The sequence below is a fragment of the Trachinotus anak genome, unplaced genomic scaffold (assembly GCF_046630095.1).
Source record: "Trachinotus anak isolate AG129_WGS33_773 ecotype Australia unplaced genomic scaffold, CSIRO_AGI_Tana_v1 ptg000005l, whole genome shotgun sequence".
In the NCBI taxonomy this organism is placed as follows: domain Eukaryota; kingdom Metazoa; phylum Chordata; class Actinopteri; order Carangiformes; family Carangidae; genus Trachinotus; species Trachinotus anak.
This window is the reverse complement of record NW_027273856.1, coordinates 6,047,247-6,062,501: the sequence shown is the minus strand read 5'-3', so window position 1 is coordinate 6,062,501 and position 15,255 is coordinate 6,047,247. Positions and strand designations below refer to the sequence as shown.

The window sequence follows — 15,255 nt, the reverse complement described above, 5'->3', positions numbered from 1 at the left end:
TGCACAGGGCTTCATTTCCATTAAGAGGACAGTTGGCTCAGTAAGTGCCACCACTTCCTGTGTGGGATTCAGCCAGTCATCCTCACAGCATGGCACTTTCTTGAGCATTAATCAGGTCAGTCAGTCAGAGCACGGATGACTTCTGTGTGTTCATCAAACTTCATTACAGTGAACCTTGTGTGGAAAATCTCCTGCTCAGCAAATGCATTTAAAATGAAATACAACATAATAGTAACTGTACTTGTTACTGCCATTTCCCTATAGTGAAGCTCCTGTCACGCTGCCACGCAGGCCAAGAGGAGGGATGGAGAAGTGGTTTTACAGGAAAAAAAAAAAAAAAGCATGTAATGTGACAAAATGACCCATGGAGGCAGATTTATTTTGAAAACGGTAAAAGTTCACACAGCTTGAGTTGAGAACGCAGAACGGGTCAGCTTTCCCACCGGCGTGTACAGGGACTCTCCCCATGTTGTGTCTGCTTCCACATCCTCTCTCTGGCCGCGTCCTTCCCATCCGTCCCTGCCTCTGTGCGGCTGCATTGGACAGCGTGTGCTCGGCTTGATTAGTCTGCTAGAAGCGCAACTACACCCACAACCCCGACTCATGTGTCTCGTAGTCAGGGGATCTACTGATTCGCGCTACTACTGTGATTTGTAGCCTACTACCACTGGGTCGGGGATTTTTTTTATTTTTATTTTTTTTGTGGAGAGACACCGTTACGCACCCCAGTGGGCGTTTGGCGACACGGTGGCGCAGGAGTCACATGCAGTCGCAGTATAGTCGGCTCAGTGTGGAGCCCCAAATAGGCTGTCCGCGCACTGCAAGCGCATGCCTTTCTTACACAGTGTGTGTGAGTGGGGGGGGGGGGGGGGGGGGAATCACGTTTACTTTGGGGGAAACACTTAGGAGACAGCGTTAACCCCCCACAGAGGGTCAGATCACAGCCGTTCTAACCTTCAGCAGCCAATTATAATGCAGCTATTCTGTAAAGAAAGTGTACCCCCCCCCCCCCCCCCGGTGGCCTAATTCCCCGCGTCATAAAGACTCTTTTAGCATTTTAAAGAGAAATTTATGGTAAAATCATGATTTAATAATAATAATAAACCCACTCGATGGTGCGAAAATGTGAGAATCGACTCAAGAAATTGTTCGTTTCAGGGATTTGGAGAGAAGGACACGCAGGATACGAGTCCAAGTAAGTAGGCTATGAAAATGAGGGCTACACGTATTATCTCACCCACTATGATCTCCGCTCATGTCTTCTTCTGAAATGAAACCTTGGGTCTAATTGTTGCCTGGACCTGTAAGAATAAACCCCGCTCAAGTCGTCTGGACATTGCGTAAACACATCCACACACAGAGCCCCGAGAGGCACAGAAACGGACTTTCTCTTGCACCGAGTACAGTCACATTTTTTCTTTCTCTCTCTTCTTTCTCTAAATTCCCACACTCTGCCACTGCTGCCACGCGTGCTTTCAAAACATATATGTCCATCACCCCCCCCCCCCCCCCACACACACACACACACCCCCACTCCGCACCCCACACCCCGCACCCCCCCCCCTCACGGATTCAACGTGTCTGCTCCCACAGCCGCAGAAAACAAACAGCAGACCTCAAAATCCACTCGCCTCCCAGATCTCCTCCAAATATTGACCCATTACGCATCGTTCGCTGCCGGCTCCTTCTCAGCAGAACAAAGCCGGCAATTTCCCATTATTGGGCTATGTCTTTTTATTGCCCCCCCCCCCCCCCCCCCCACCGACATCACCTGTCATCATTCTGACAGCTCAGAAATGATGACAGGTGATGAGAGCCTTTGCAGAGAGGGACAAATCCTCACAGCCAGGAAAAAAAAAAAGCCCACGGACGCATATTGTCACCACAGCAAAGAAGAGAAAAGTCCTTACTTGTGTTTTGCGGCAATCCCTCCCGATACTATTCTCCAGACTTGAGGTTTGTAAAAATCCCTGGATATAGCCTGGGTGCAGTTTGCTTCTGTTTTTCTTTCTCTTCTTTTTTCTTTTTTTTTTTATCCAGAGCGTAGAGCAGACCAGAAAGCAGGTTTCCTTTCCCCCCCCTCTCTCCTTTAAGACAGATGTGAACAGTCCTGCCCGAGTCGCTCCACCTGCATCCCTGTTGTCAAACGGCGAGAAGACAGAAAATGCGACTTCAGATTCTTCTTTTCAAACTAAACGCCCCTCCATGCACATGTAATCGCCGGAGCTTTTATTGTGGAGGTTCCGCCGCCCCGCTCCTGATGGATGCTTGTGGGTGTTTCTCGGCGCTTTGACGCAGCTTCCACCTGCATCCAGTGGAAAAAAGGAGCCACAGCGGCATCAGCAGCAGCGGCAGCGGCACCGCACCGAGGAGGCCGCTCGCAGAGATACGCCCCGCTCCGGCTGGAGAGGGCTACTTCACCCTGGACGAGGGAGACGGGAGGGCGGTGCTGGCTGCTTCTCTGCCCATGGAGTCGCTCCTAATAGGCACTAAGGATGTTAGAAATGTATAGAAAGCGCGGTGAGGGGAGATGGAAGTAGGCTTATGTGTAATTATTAAACATAACCCAGAGAACTTAAGATGAACCAGTGAGTGATTTCAAGAAGAGCCAATTAAAATCAAAGGAGGACTAGAATTCAAAGGGAAAAAAATCCATATTATTTCACATTAAATACCCAAGAACAACACACAGATCACATATTTTAATAATAGCTGTAAAGGATGGTCACAGCTGCCTCTAATAATGGTATTAAATATGACAGCTTAGCCTATTATTTGTTAGTTGTGGACCTAATTATATAAACTACATTGTCTCAGTAAAATTACTAATGAGTCAAATACTTTTTTTTTTTTTTTTTTTTTTTAAACTATCAAGTGCATTGCTGCTACCATTTGCTAATGACTGCCCATATCCTCAAACATTTCAACGGGCAATTATGCAAACAGAACAGCGGGTCCATGAGCTCCATTTGATCATCACCAAAAAGTGGGAAAAAAAAAAAAACACATAAAAAGAGGTCGTATTTTCTTCCATAGATGACATAATCCTCATCAGTTTATTTACTTGGATGGACACATACATTTCCTTCATAAACATGTATGAAAACGTGAGTAGAGAATATGATGCAGAACAGCGGTTCCCGAAGTTTTCCAACTCGTGCCCCAGTTGAAAATCTTAAAAAACGGCGGTGGCCCACACCTGACCCCATAACAATACAGAGGCCAAATAATTCCTCCCTAGAACACTTTTTATTTTTATATAATGGAACATTCAGGGCTGACCTGAAAGCAAGGGGAACATATAGGAAGCTCTTGACTCTCTTTATAATACAAGGGGAAGACAAAAACAAATAAAAGTTCTTTTTTTAATGTTTTGAAAATTCATTTAATTTTAAACCAATTAAAAACATGACTTGCATTTTAATTGTATTTCTTTAGAATTACATTTTTTTTCCACCAAAACGGTATTGTTGCAAATGATTTGTTGGCCCACTTGCAATACCCTCGCAGCCCACCAGTGGGTTGCAGCCCACAGGTTGAGAACCAGTGATATAAGAGGAAAGAGTGTTGAGTTTAGGTGGATTTAAGACGGCCTGCATAGGGACATATCAGCAAGCTCCTGAATTCCTTCTATACTGAAAAGGAATGGAATAAACATAAGTCACTTCACATCCTGCTTTATTGTCATGAGCTATTTAAGTGTCAAGATAGAGTTTCTAATGAACAGGTATCACACTCTGTGCTATGTAGTCAAATATCACAGGCATACAAAGGTATGGTGTAGTTAAGAGGCAGAGCTGTTTGTTCAAGTGGAACTGGAATAATTTGCTGAGATAATCTGAATATCCACAGCTTCATAGTGTCTTCTAGTGTGCCAGCTGGATTCAGCTCTGTCTTTTTTTTTTTTTTTTTTTTTTTTTTTTAAAGAGCACTGCCAGTTCTATTCTTCCACTTAGTTGAATGCATTACGTCTGCATCCCGAGTTTAAAACAGTTCCTAATCAATAGCTTAAATGAAAAACCAGCATGGCTCAGAGCCATGCTGGACTTAATAACCACTGCTGTAGCATATTTCTTTATTTTTCTTTTTGAGACAACAAGTGGAATCAGCCTTGACCGGCCGAGCCATTCCCTCTCTGCTGCGCCATCACCTGTTACCCTCAAGACCGGCCCATCGCTATTGCTCCTGGCAAAACAAGGTGTCAGCCGCACAAATGGGAGCATCAGAGTAGGGAGGGGTCATTTGAGTCAGTGAGACCATTTGAAGCTGAAACTGCATTTCTCTCGTGCTCTCACTCTCTCTTCATTTCTTCCCCTTGTCGCGGCAGACACTGGGCTGACAAAGTTCCTCATTAGTCCCCCTGCCATGGCCTCACGGTGGCCTACTGCTCTGTCGGGCCTCAGTGGGAGAGCAAACCGAGTCCGCTCATCATGTCCCACATCATGTCAGCAAATTGCCACAGTGAAAGTCTTCATTTCAGCCTGTTCCATTCATTTACAAGACATACCTTCCTTAGTCAGAGTGGAATTGTCTTTCAGGAACACCAATTACTATATCATAGATATATATATACACACACACAGTACATGTTAAGCATTCAAAATCAGCTCAAGCACTAGTTTACACCTTCGTGGGCGATCAATCAAACCTTTGGGAACTATTGAACACACATGCACAATTGACACATAAGTCAATAATGTGTCTTTGGACTACTTTTACAGTATATCTCATCCATCTGCCTTAAAGGTCCGTCTACGTCAGAGGCGTGCAGTGCGCCAACGGAGAAATCTCAGTCCTAGTCAATGAACCTGGAGGGGGTGCATCAATCACTGGCTTATTGAGCAGCATGGTGCGAGAGGAGCCTGTCAGAAGAATATTGGCACCTCTCAGACTTAATTTCTCGGGGAAAAAAATACCAGATCAAAAACAGTGTTGGTGGGTGGTAGGTGGCCCATTGTCACTGCACAAATTTAGGTCACAAGTTTTTTTTTTTTTGGTTTTTTTAAAGTTACGCCTGCTTCTGTACAGTAGATGAGGCTGAGAGGGGATCATTCAAAAAATATATAAAGTCAGAATCAGAATCAGGTTAATTGGCAAGTACGTTTTCACATATGAGGAATTTGGTTTGGTGTTTGGGTGAATACCAATAAACATATGTAAGAAGAAGAAATATAACGATAGATCAAGCAAAGCAAGTACTGCAAGTCAGATGGCTTAAATATAAATAGAAAATGTTTACAATATAATATCTGCAATAAAAATGTGCAAAATATAAAATATAAATAATAAAAACATCTACAATGTGCACTATGAATGGGGGAATGTGCAATAGTTACACTAAGAATATGCATGAGAAATGTAATCCAAGAAAGAAGTCTGTGGGTGGGGAAGGCGTTGGGTGGGGAAGGGGGGGCAGTCAGTGACAGTGGAGGTCTCTGGCCTTGTGGATGAGGCCAACTGCTGTAGTCTGCTGTCAAACATTTACTCCCATTCTTATGTTTTGTGATCTCAGTTGTTACTTTCCTGTCCGTGCTTTAGGTGTTTCTGAGCACTTCATTCACAGCATACGTTACAAAGAAAATGAACTACTATCTTAAAATCTGTTACTCATTTTTATCTCAAAGCGCATTAAAGCAGGTTGTACAATCGGGTCTATCGGCCCACAGTATGGGCCCCGTGCAGCAAATAAGAATTTGCATAAGCTTCAGATACCTCAGCATGGCGCTTTGTCTGACCTTGAACTGTTCGTTTAGACAAGAAGTTGAGAGAATAAATCCTGGCTGATGGTCGACGAGACGCTGGTTTGTGGTTTTCTAACCTCAATCAAGCAAACGGCCTTTTTCTCCAGGATAATCAAAGCACGGTTAGACAAACAGACCACTGACAATGAATACAATAGCCCTCTTACAACCCAGAACTAACACATAAAAGTAAACGGTTCAGTGGGATGATTGTTAATTGGAATAATTTACCATTCATTATCAGAAAAGCCCTGAGTAAAATTACTTTTAGAAAACAGTTTAAGGTTTACTTAGCGTTGAAGTTTTTTATATTTTGCTTCACGTTGCATGTTACCGATTTGTTTTGGTTATTATGTTTACACAGTATATATATGTATATACCAATTATGTGCAGCCTTGCTAACACTTACATATTGATATGAAATTGTTGTGACTGCAATTATTAGATTTTTTTGTCCTGTGCAACCCTTGCTGTTGACAGCAAGTGGGGGGACAAATAAATGTTGTTTTTTTTTTAATAAACCCTTTCTTGGAGGCAAACGACTGGTTCATTTGTTTGGATCGTAAGTTTTTCAAAGGACATCTCAGTGGATGCTTGCAACGCGTCTTTATTCCTTAGGCTACATAGCATGGTGGTTTCTGACCTGGGGGTCGGGATCCTCTAAGTGTCTGCAGATAAATTGGAGGGGTTTTACCATTGTAGGAATCTTCAGTTACTCAAATGAAACAATCTGATAGTAGAGTGGGACATCTGTCTCAATAAAACATATCATACACCACAGGCCTGTGCAACCTGGGACTAGAGAATAAAAGTAGACATTGTGTAGGGGGACAGCAGCCGAACCAGCACAGGTTGTTCTAACACTTTGAAGTCAGTATACAGGATTGCAAGGCTTGTTTACAAGGATCACCTTCTCACAAATATATCTGATACGTAGAAGTCTAAGTTATGATCTGAGGGCACTCTTATGTAGATGACATTTGTCGGCGCCCCGGCTTTCACAAAACTGCAGGTCTCTGCTGTCATTGTTAGATGTGCACTTCAATCAAATGTGAGTCAATGCTGTTTGGTGAAACAAGAGTTTCCATTCAAAGGCGACATCTAAAAATAAATGAAAATATCTCACAGTAGACAGATGTCAACTGAGCGTAAAACACACCAAATATCATCAAATAACCGCCAGCCTGTTATCATCATCTGATTTGAATCCAATAGAGATTTCATGGCTTTTAAATATCAGTATAACTCATTCCAGTCATATGTCTTCCAGCGCCTTGATTTAATATTCTCTACATATAAAGCTGGCTGATATGATAAGCTTTTACTCATGAGTAATTCATTTCATTGTTGGAGGACCCTGTGAGGTTGTTTCCCCCCTTTCTCTCCATTGCGCTAATTAAAACCAATTGAATTGAGTTGAAGGTACCGAGCCCACGAATCACAGTGCCACCATCTCAGTCCTGCTCATCCCTGAAATGAGACAAATCAAGTGTGCCGTGTAATCAGACATGAAAAAAGTCAACCCCCTGTTTGTTGTTATTGTTGTGAGCACATTATCTCATTTCCATCAGATTCACCAATAATAACTTGGCATAAAAGAGGGAATGGAGAGTTGTTTGAACACAAGTAAATGTGGTTGTCTTAGATGTGACAGTGGTTTGTTAAACTCGTAAAAAGTTTCTTGCCTTGTAATCAACACTGCGAGAATTTATAGATTAACTTTGGAAAAGTCAACTTGATAACAAGTTTACACTTTCATTTTGAAATGCAACTTTCTGTATGGCTCTAACACAGCTACACTATGTAGACTAATGCAGACTCTTCATCTAAATTCATAATGTATTATTGATTATTTACTAAAATGGTGGCACTGTGTAGGTGTATGCATCAAACCACAACCCTTAGGGCTGGAAAATGAAGTGCCAAAGACTGCAGCTCTTCTGGTACAAAAACACTTTTGGTCTCTATAGCTAATTTCCTCTTTCGTGACAACTGTACGGGGCTGAACTTTTAAGTAACTAACTCGTTTCAATTTTATTAAAGCTTAAAGTTATGCATAATTGAGGGTGTGCTGCTTTGAGTGACACTTGGGTGAGCCATGTTTGCCACAATGCACAATGCCACACACGCCCCACTTCTTTGCCTAATATGGGATTACCTGGTAGTTAGGCGGAGTCAGGCACCGCCAAGATGGCAACGGCTGAGCAGCCCGCCCTGAGCTTCAAAACCGCTCTTCAGAAACCTATGGGCGACTTTACTGAAGCTACGTCCATCTTTATTTAGAGTCTCAGGTATGCGTATAAAGTACTAGCTGACTGAAACATGTAATGTTACCCACTTGATAATAAAATGTTATCATGATCATAATAAAATGTTGTAATGAAGTGGGTCTAAAGTCTACACTATGTTCAGGTTCACAATAAACCTAAGAAACACAATGTAAAAAGACATGTTTTACACAGTTACTTCCTCTTTGTGCCGTTACTAAAATAAAAAGTGCAGTATAAAAACATTTTGCCTAATGTGACATATAGGTAAAGGAAACATTAAGTAGAAGTTATGAAGTTAAGTTGTTTGCTCTGTGGGCTTTATTGAGTGACACTTGATTTTTAGTTAATTTCACTTTTGATTATTATTACCATCTCACCTGAAAATTTTATGCATGTTCTCTTATTTTGAAAAGTCAGTAAAGATTCTACTTTATTTTCTCATATTTCCTCTATAAACATGTTTCTGTGTTTCTCTCCAAAAAAGCTAAACTCAGTGACCCCAACAGATTCTGTTGTGCAACAAAGATAAATATTTTCCCTGCACCAGCTTGTGTGGAAAAAAAAAAAACAAACAAAACAAAAAAAAAAAAAAACAGTGAGGACAACATATGACTATTCCGAGCCCTGTAGCATGTACAATAAACGTTGCTAAGCAAATACAGTTTCCTCCATCATGTGACCTTTGAAATCTATTCTGAGCAAGAAAGGTACTGTAGTCTTTCAATTTCCCTTTATGAGCAACTCCACTAATGTTAGACTCGACATTGATAAAATAAGCAGTGCCAGCTAAGATGAATGTTAAAAATATGATGTCATCGCTGTTTCATGTGTGAAAAGAGGCTGAGATGGCCACAAGCAAAGCGGTGTGTGCGTCATGTTGCCAATAAAAATCACTCAGACTGAATGAAGTGGTTACACAGTCATGTAGTTTAGAGGGTCACCTCAAGCTTATAGGAGCTGAGTGTTGAGAACAATCTACAGTACAACACATCTACAGGATACAGTAATGCTCAACATGTCAGGATTCAGGGAATGAGCGCTCACAGATCAATGTGTACTTACTGTAAAGTGAAAGTGGCGAGAAACCAAAACGCCCGCCTTCAGATCATTAACCAGCAAGACAAGGCACGTGGGTGGGCAACTAAGACACAACACTTGTCATGGAAATTGATCCATTTCCATTGTGTGTGGGATGGCTGTTGATTAATGGTCAACAAAATGTTGGCAAAAAAGCACAGATGAGGTTTGACACCATGGAGAGAAATGGGAGTTGAATATTTAATTTGTGTTGTCCTCTGAGGCACATTCTGAGACTGTCCTCCTAAGAAAAAAAAATGACAGCATCAGTTGTTTATGTTCAAGCCCTCTAGGAATCATGGCTGTTGTCCATTCAGAGTGAAGGAGAAAATAATGCAATGTTAGAGGTCTTCAAAGATCACAGAGGGAGGATGTCAGTTTAGATGGAGGATGTCTGTCTAGATGGATGGGTTAATAGTATGTCAGACATGTTGAAGCTGTTTGCTTCCTTTTTCCTACCAATAGGCAGCAATAGTTTCTTTTAACCATGTCCGTTCCCTACCCTTAACCACAGTTATTCTTTTACAATTACTGACGACAAAGATCTCCCAACCTTAAAGCCTTCCCATAACAGCAACCACTTTTTTTGTGTTCAAATCTAACCAAAATATAACCACTGCAATGTCAGAAAATTCTTATACATTGTCCTAAAGAGAAATTAAAATTAATATTATTTGGCTTGATTTGACTCACTGTATCCTTCCAGATATATGATTTAAGGTGAAATATCGCAAAACTTTGATCAGTCACCTTGTTTTCTTGACATAATTGGACATAACCATCAATGTGGATCAGTTTTGGGACATGTCAGCTGGGTTCACATCTTGTATGCATTCAGTAAAATGGAGAAAAGGAATGTAATTCAGGCTCATGGAGTAGTAAGTGAAAATACGTGAAGAGAAAGAGAGCAGAAATCAGTTTCCATCTTACTTTAATAAGAGGACATGAAGGTGGCCTCACTGTTGGTGAAATAAGCCTGGATAAAATCTCCAAGCTGTCTGGGTACATTTCAAATATTTTTATCAAGTTTCATAAATGTTTGCAAGTTGTAACTCTCCTTCAAATACATATTTAAGAAATAATCAGACACAGGTTTCATAATATTCACATTTCTATTAACAGATTTTGGCAGGAGGCTTCTATTTGGTGTGCACACATTCAATTAACTTTGTGTCAATTTTTTTTATATTTTCAGTAATTTCACTCATTTTATTTTCAGCTAATTAATTAAATTGTTCTTGAGCTTACCAGTTCCAGGAGCTGCTGCAGAGGGCCGGGTTCAGAGGCAAAAAAGAGTTGAAGCAACTTCAAGCCTGCTTAAATGCTGTGGAAGGATTAATTGGACTGGACCATGTCTTCCTGCCTTGGGGAGGGAGCAGGTTGTCATTTTGGGTTTTGATTAATTATTGTTTATTGTAAAGGTAGTGGTGTTTTTTTTTTTTGGTGGATTTTCTCCTTAGTTAATGTTAAGTTGGAAGCTCTCCTGACGTGTTTTGCTGTGTCTTGCGGTTATTGTTTAGAGTGTATGTCCTTGGTTACCCCCTTTTTGTGTTTAGTGGTTGGATCACCCACTATATAAACCTTTGTCTCAGGTGGGGGGCGTCAGGTTGTGTGGTTTAGTTTGGTTTTGTTTGGCTTTAGTTTAGTTCTGTTGCGTTCACCTCTTTATGGCCCCAGAATGGTTTTTAAGTACTTTTGCTATTCTTTTTCGGTTTTTGTCTGAATAAAAATATATATTTTTTGGCCAATAATCGGCTTGTGTCTCTTCTACCTACCAACTCGGTCCATGAACAATCACCTGGATTTGTCTAACGGAGCAGAGGAAATAATAGCACTGATGGAAAAACTCAAAACACATCAATTATCTCTGGCAATAAAAAAAGGAAAAAAGAAAATTGGCAAAGCAGCACTTTCTTCAGTCAGTCTTTGTAGCCATCTAAACTGCCTCTGAGATATGAATCTGTAATGTTGAAGGGCATTGTGGGAGAACTGTGTGATCAGCATGTATGGGGAGGGAAAAGGCAGCCATGCTCTGTTCCCTAAAGGCCTAGTCATGATTAGATGATCAGGCATGATGGCTGCAAACATATTTACCCCAATGGAGGCCTTTGGACGTAGTCTGTGCATATATAATGCAACACTGACAACATCAGCATATTTGCAGATAGCAGCTTCTACACAGGAGGAGCAGGAAATGAGCAAAGACACACAGCAGAGAGACAACACTGGAGATGTGTATCTTTATATGAATTGTGTGTTTCCATGTGAAATGCAATGTAGTTTCACATTTGCTTACAGTAGACAAAGAATGAAACATGGGATTGAATCCTGTATGCATAAATCTGTGTGTGGTGTAGTAATGAGTGTATCTTCAGTCCCCAAGTGTGCTTCTTTCCACGGCATGTAGCACAGATCCACATCAGGGGAAGCTATTTTTCCAGGGGGCCCCTCTGGTGATCACTGTCGCAGCGATGAACATGGACAGCTGTGTGTTGTGTTTGTATTTGAGTGGGTGTGTGTGCGTGGGGGGGGGGGGGCACACAGTCTTGTGCAAGAAGCGCCGATATCGCCGTCATCATGCCTGACTGCTGATAGGGAGCACACTTTGCACACGCTGTGAGGGTAAGCAATTATTCCCTCTCTCTTTTATCCCCCTGAGATGGAGAGCGCCTGCCGATGGTGAACAATGCTGCTTTTGTGCTGTGCTATCAAGGTTGAGAGAATCGGCACAGAACTCCCCACTGCCCCTCCTGTAAGGCAGCGCGTGTACCTGTACTGCTGTTGTGTGTGTACATTCATGTGCTGTGTTGTTCATTGCCAGAAGCAGTTTCAAAGGGTTAAGTTTAAAATAGGTGTTGGTTAGGATCAGTGTTATCTAGAATTAGATTGGAGGATCTGTGGAAGGCTTTTGATGGAGGCTATTTGTTCCCCAGTGTCACAAACTTTGCACTAAGCTAGGCTAAATACCTCATGCAGCTACCTCTGTATCGAACGCACACATGAAATTGGTATTGATCTTCCCATCTAACTCTCAGTTTGACAGCAAATAGGCAAATTTCCCAAACCGTCTGAAGTATTCCCATAGGGGTTTGGACTGGGCTACAGAGTTGAAAAATATCAGTGGGTTTAGATTATTTATTGCAATAAGAATAAAAGAAAATTTTGGTTATTTTAAATTTAAAATCAAATTTAAATGCCTGACTCATTCTGGAAGAAATTGAATGGTGGAGTTTCCCCTACAAGATATATGTTACATTTTTTCTTCACCTTCATATTAAAAAATGCAATGTGGCACGCTAGTTAAAATGATTGTTGGGGTATTAGTCCCATCAGCTGCACTATAAAGTACAGTTTAATTTACCAGCTTGATTGCTGCAATATGGGGATGCTCAACTTCACCTCGTTTTTGTTGATTCAGTTTAGGAATGTAAATAGGTCTAGATCAGTGTCAGGACTAACTTTATGCATACACTCTGGAAGTAAGGCTCAGGCTTAGTAGATAAATGAGAAGTGGGCCTTAGGAGTAAGACAAACCTGTGTGTGTGCATGTGCGTGCGTGTGGTTTCAAAGAGAAACTGAGATGGCCTGCTTTACTCCTGATTGCAAGTCACTCCTTCAATCTCCTTCTCAATCTTCCTCTCCCTCTCTTTCTTTCTTTCTCTCTCCAGGCTATCTCTCACTTAATCTCCCATTCTTTCTCCCAACCTTCAATTCAGTTTAATTTGCTCGGCTGGGACGGGAGGTATGCATTTACGTCAGCCAGGCATCCGCGGGGGTAACTGATGGCGCAATAACCATAGGGAAACAATGCTCTCAAACAGGAGGGAGTAAGTATCGCTATTGAACCATTAAATAAGGGAATGCTCAATGCTCCATGTGACTTTCTAGGAGGGAAATGACTGTCTTTTTCCTCCAAATGACTCCACTGTCTACAATAGGACTGGCCTGGATCAAAGTGAAGAATGATGAAGTAACCTTTAATTTGTGAGGTTTTTCCATTCTACCATGTGAAACCCATTGATGATGGAGGATGAATTTGAAATTCGGTAGTGTCAGAAAACTAATGTTATATTAAAGGAGAAATTGCTGACATTAAGACTATGTGGGAACAGCATCTGCTCAAACCCACCAAATGACAAAAAGATAAGGGACAAAAAAACAGTGTGAGTGATGTCTTCAGACACAATCTATTAACACAGCTAACACTATGAATATTCATAGCAAGATTGTGTTGGAATATCACTTTGTAAACATTTTCATAGACATTGCTATGGAAAATGTCATTTTATATTGGCAATGAAATGCCAGGCCCACACTGGAAATATAGGGCGTGCTATCAGCTAGCTAACATTAGTTAGCTAAACTGTAACTTAGGGCAAAAGTTAGGCAAAACCGCCTGCCTGCCTATTATCTCACATTAGTGTTCACCTATAGATACCTGACACAGTCTAGTTCAGAAACCCCCCCCCCCCCGATCCTGCCCATAATTCAAACCCCGCCTCTATCTGTGCATGATAGCAGTGCTGCTGCACCTGCTGTCCTTCACCTGATGTTCTGTTAACTTATTAACATAATATGTTTATAGCCTACACATGGTTACACAATTGACACATTTCACAATAGTTTCAATGTCTATATCTGCAGAATATGTCACAGACATGAAAAATATTTATTTAATTTAATTTTTTTTTTTTTAAATCATTTTAGCTACTGCAGGTTATTTAAGAAGAAAGTGGAGGCTACATTGTGTGTTCTATATAGTCATAGCAGAAACCCATCAAAGGCGGGGTTTGCGGGGGTGGGGTGGGGTAGGGGGACATAGCATGCTTGACTGCAACTGATGTATTGAGGATGGCTCCATTTTGACTCAGCAAAGGGATGCATGGATGCACATCTCATGTTTTCACCGTCGGTGCCGGTCAAGGAAAAAGAACAAGAAAGAGACGAGAATGAGTTTATATGATGAACGCTTGCATTCCCACCAAAGAGGCAGTCATGTTAGGTTAATGTAACATTTAACTTAACCGCCCTGTGGAGGGCTTTGCTGTCAGCTATCCTCCAGTTCAGTTGAATTAGACCACCTGTGAGAAAGGACACATCAAAGCAACAAGTAAAGACATTCATAATTCCTCATCCACGTTCATTTAACTAGAATCACAGGAGAGTATGCTGTGTTCGGAATCCAATAAGAGGCAGTATTCTGGAAAAAGTCACTGGCTGGTTTTCATCACAGCAAAATCAATTATGAGAAAACTGCAACAATTCAACTCAAACTCCCAGCAACTATCAGAAATAAGTGGTGATGTAAATCAGTGTGAGCTCTTGACGCACCCTGAACTTCCCGGAATATTATCTGCAAGATTTCACACTAATTTCATCTTTTCCTGGAAATTGACTTGTTTGCAGCTATACACTATAGCTGAGGTAACAGAAAAAAAAATCATTTATTCTATATACTGTGTGCTGCATTTCTACCCACGCTTTATTTATTGCATGGTGGGGTGCTGATTAAATTCAGTTAATGTATCTGAATAACTTTATGCTTGGATTATAGTTTTGCAACAATCTAATGAGTTAGCGTTTGCGAATATTACATTTTTCTTGATTTGTAGATTTTTTTTACTACCTTTAAGGTAAAATATGCTGTGTGTATCTTTCCACATTAGTTTTTCTGCTAATTCCAGTCTTTTTACTGTTACTGTAGACCAATCTACAAATGTATTATATAGGCTCCTCTTTAATCAGTAAAGAAAAATAAAAAACTAGATGTGATCTGAGTGTGAAGGACTAACCATGACCTGTATATACTGTGGTGCTGTCTATCTTTTACCAACCTCACCTCTGAATCTTCTGCCAGACTTGACACTTAGCAGGAAATTCCTGTTGAGCCCACCTGCCAACCAACAGTTACAATGTGTTTGAAAAAGTTTCTTCTTTTGAGAAAGGGATACATGCACTGTTCACTCCAGTGTGTTTTATTCGCCGCTTGTAAGCAAACATATTTTGAGAAAAATGCCAAATGAGGTGAAATGTTGATTGCACACGGCATCGCATCTTAAACAACAGATAAACAGAAGTTGCGAGATTGACAGGCCGAGGGTCTCGGATTCATTTGTCATTTTCTGAGAACCACTCTTTGAAACATCCATTAAATTTGAAACACATT

The 15,255-nt window shown here is 41.1% G+C and overlaps 1 protein-coding gene and 1 long non-coding RNA gene across 7 annotated transcripts in view; both read right to left on the bottom strand.

Moving 5' to 3' along the window:
- nrxn2b (neurexin 2b) overlaps positions 1-2,607 on the bottom strand; it is a 692,879-nt gene extending 690,272 nt beyond the window's left edge. For 4 of the 6 annotated variants that reach the window (XM_071478058.1, XM_071478060.1, XM_071478059.1 and 1 more), the window contains exon 1: positions 1,911-2,606. The gene's annotated coding sequence lies outside the window, so the exon portion shown is untranslated. Of the gene's footprint in view, positions 1-1,910 lie in introns of all 6 variants that reach the window. The other 2 variants (XM_071478063.1, XM_071478062.1) reach the window with 1 other exon arrangement.
- An 11,194-nt stretch (positions 2,608-13,801) lies between these two features.
- On the bottom strand, positions 13,802-15,019 carry LOC139621241 (uncharacterized). The gene is made up of 3 exons (XR_011690960.1): positions 14,929-15,019; positions 14,115-14,170; positions 13,802-13,983 (listed from the first exon to the last, which is right to left on the bottom strand). It is a non-coding gene; the product is annotated as an uncharacterized lncRNA (long non-coding RNA).
- Between the last annotated feature and the right edge of the window lie 236 nt (positions 15,020-15,255).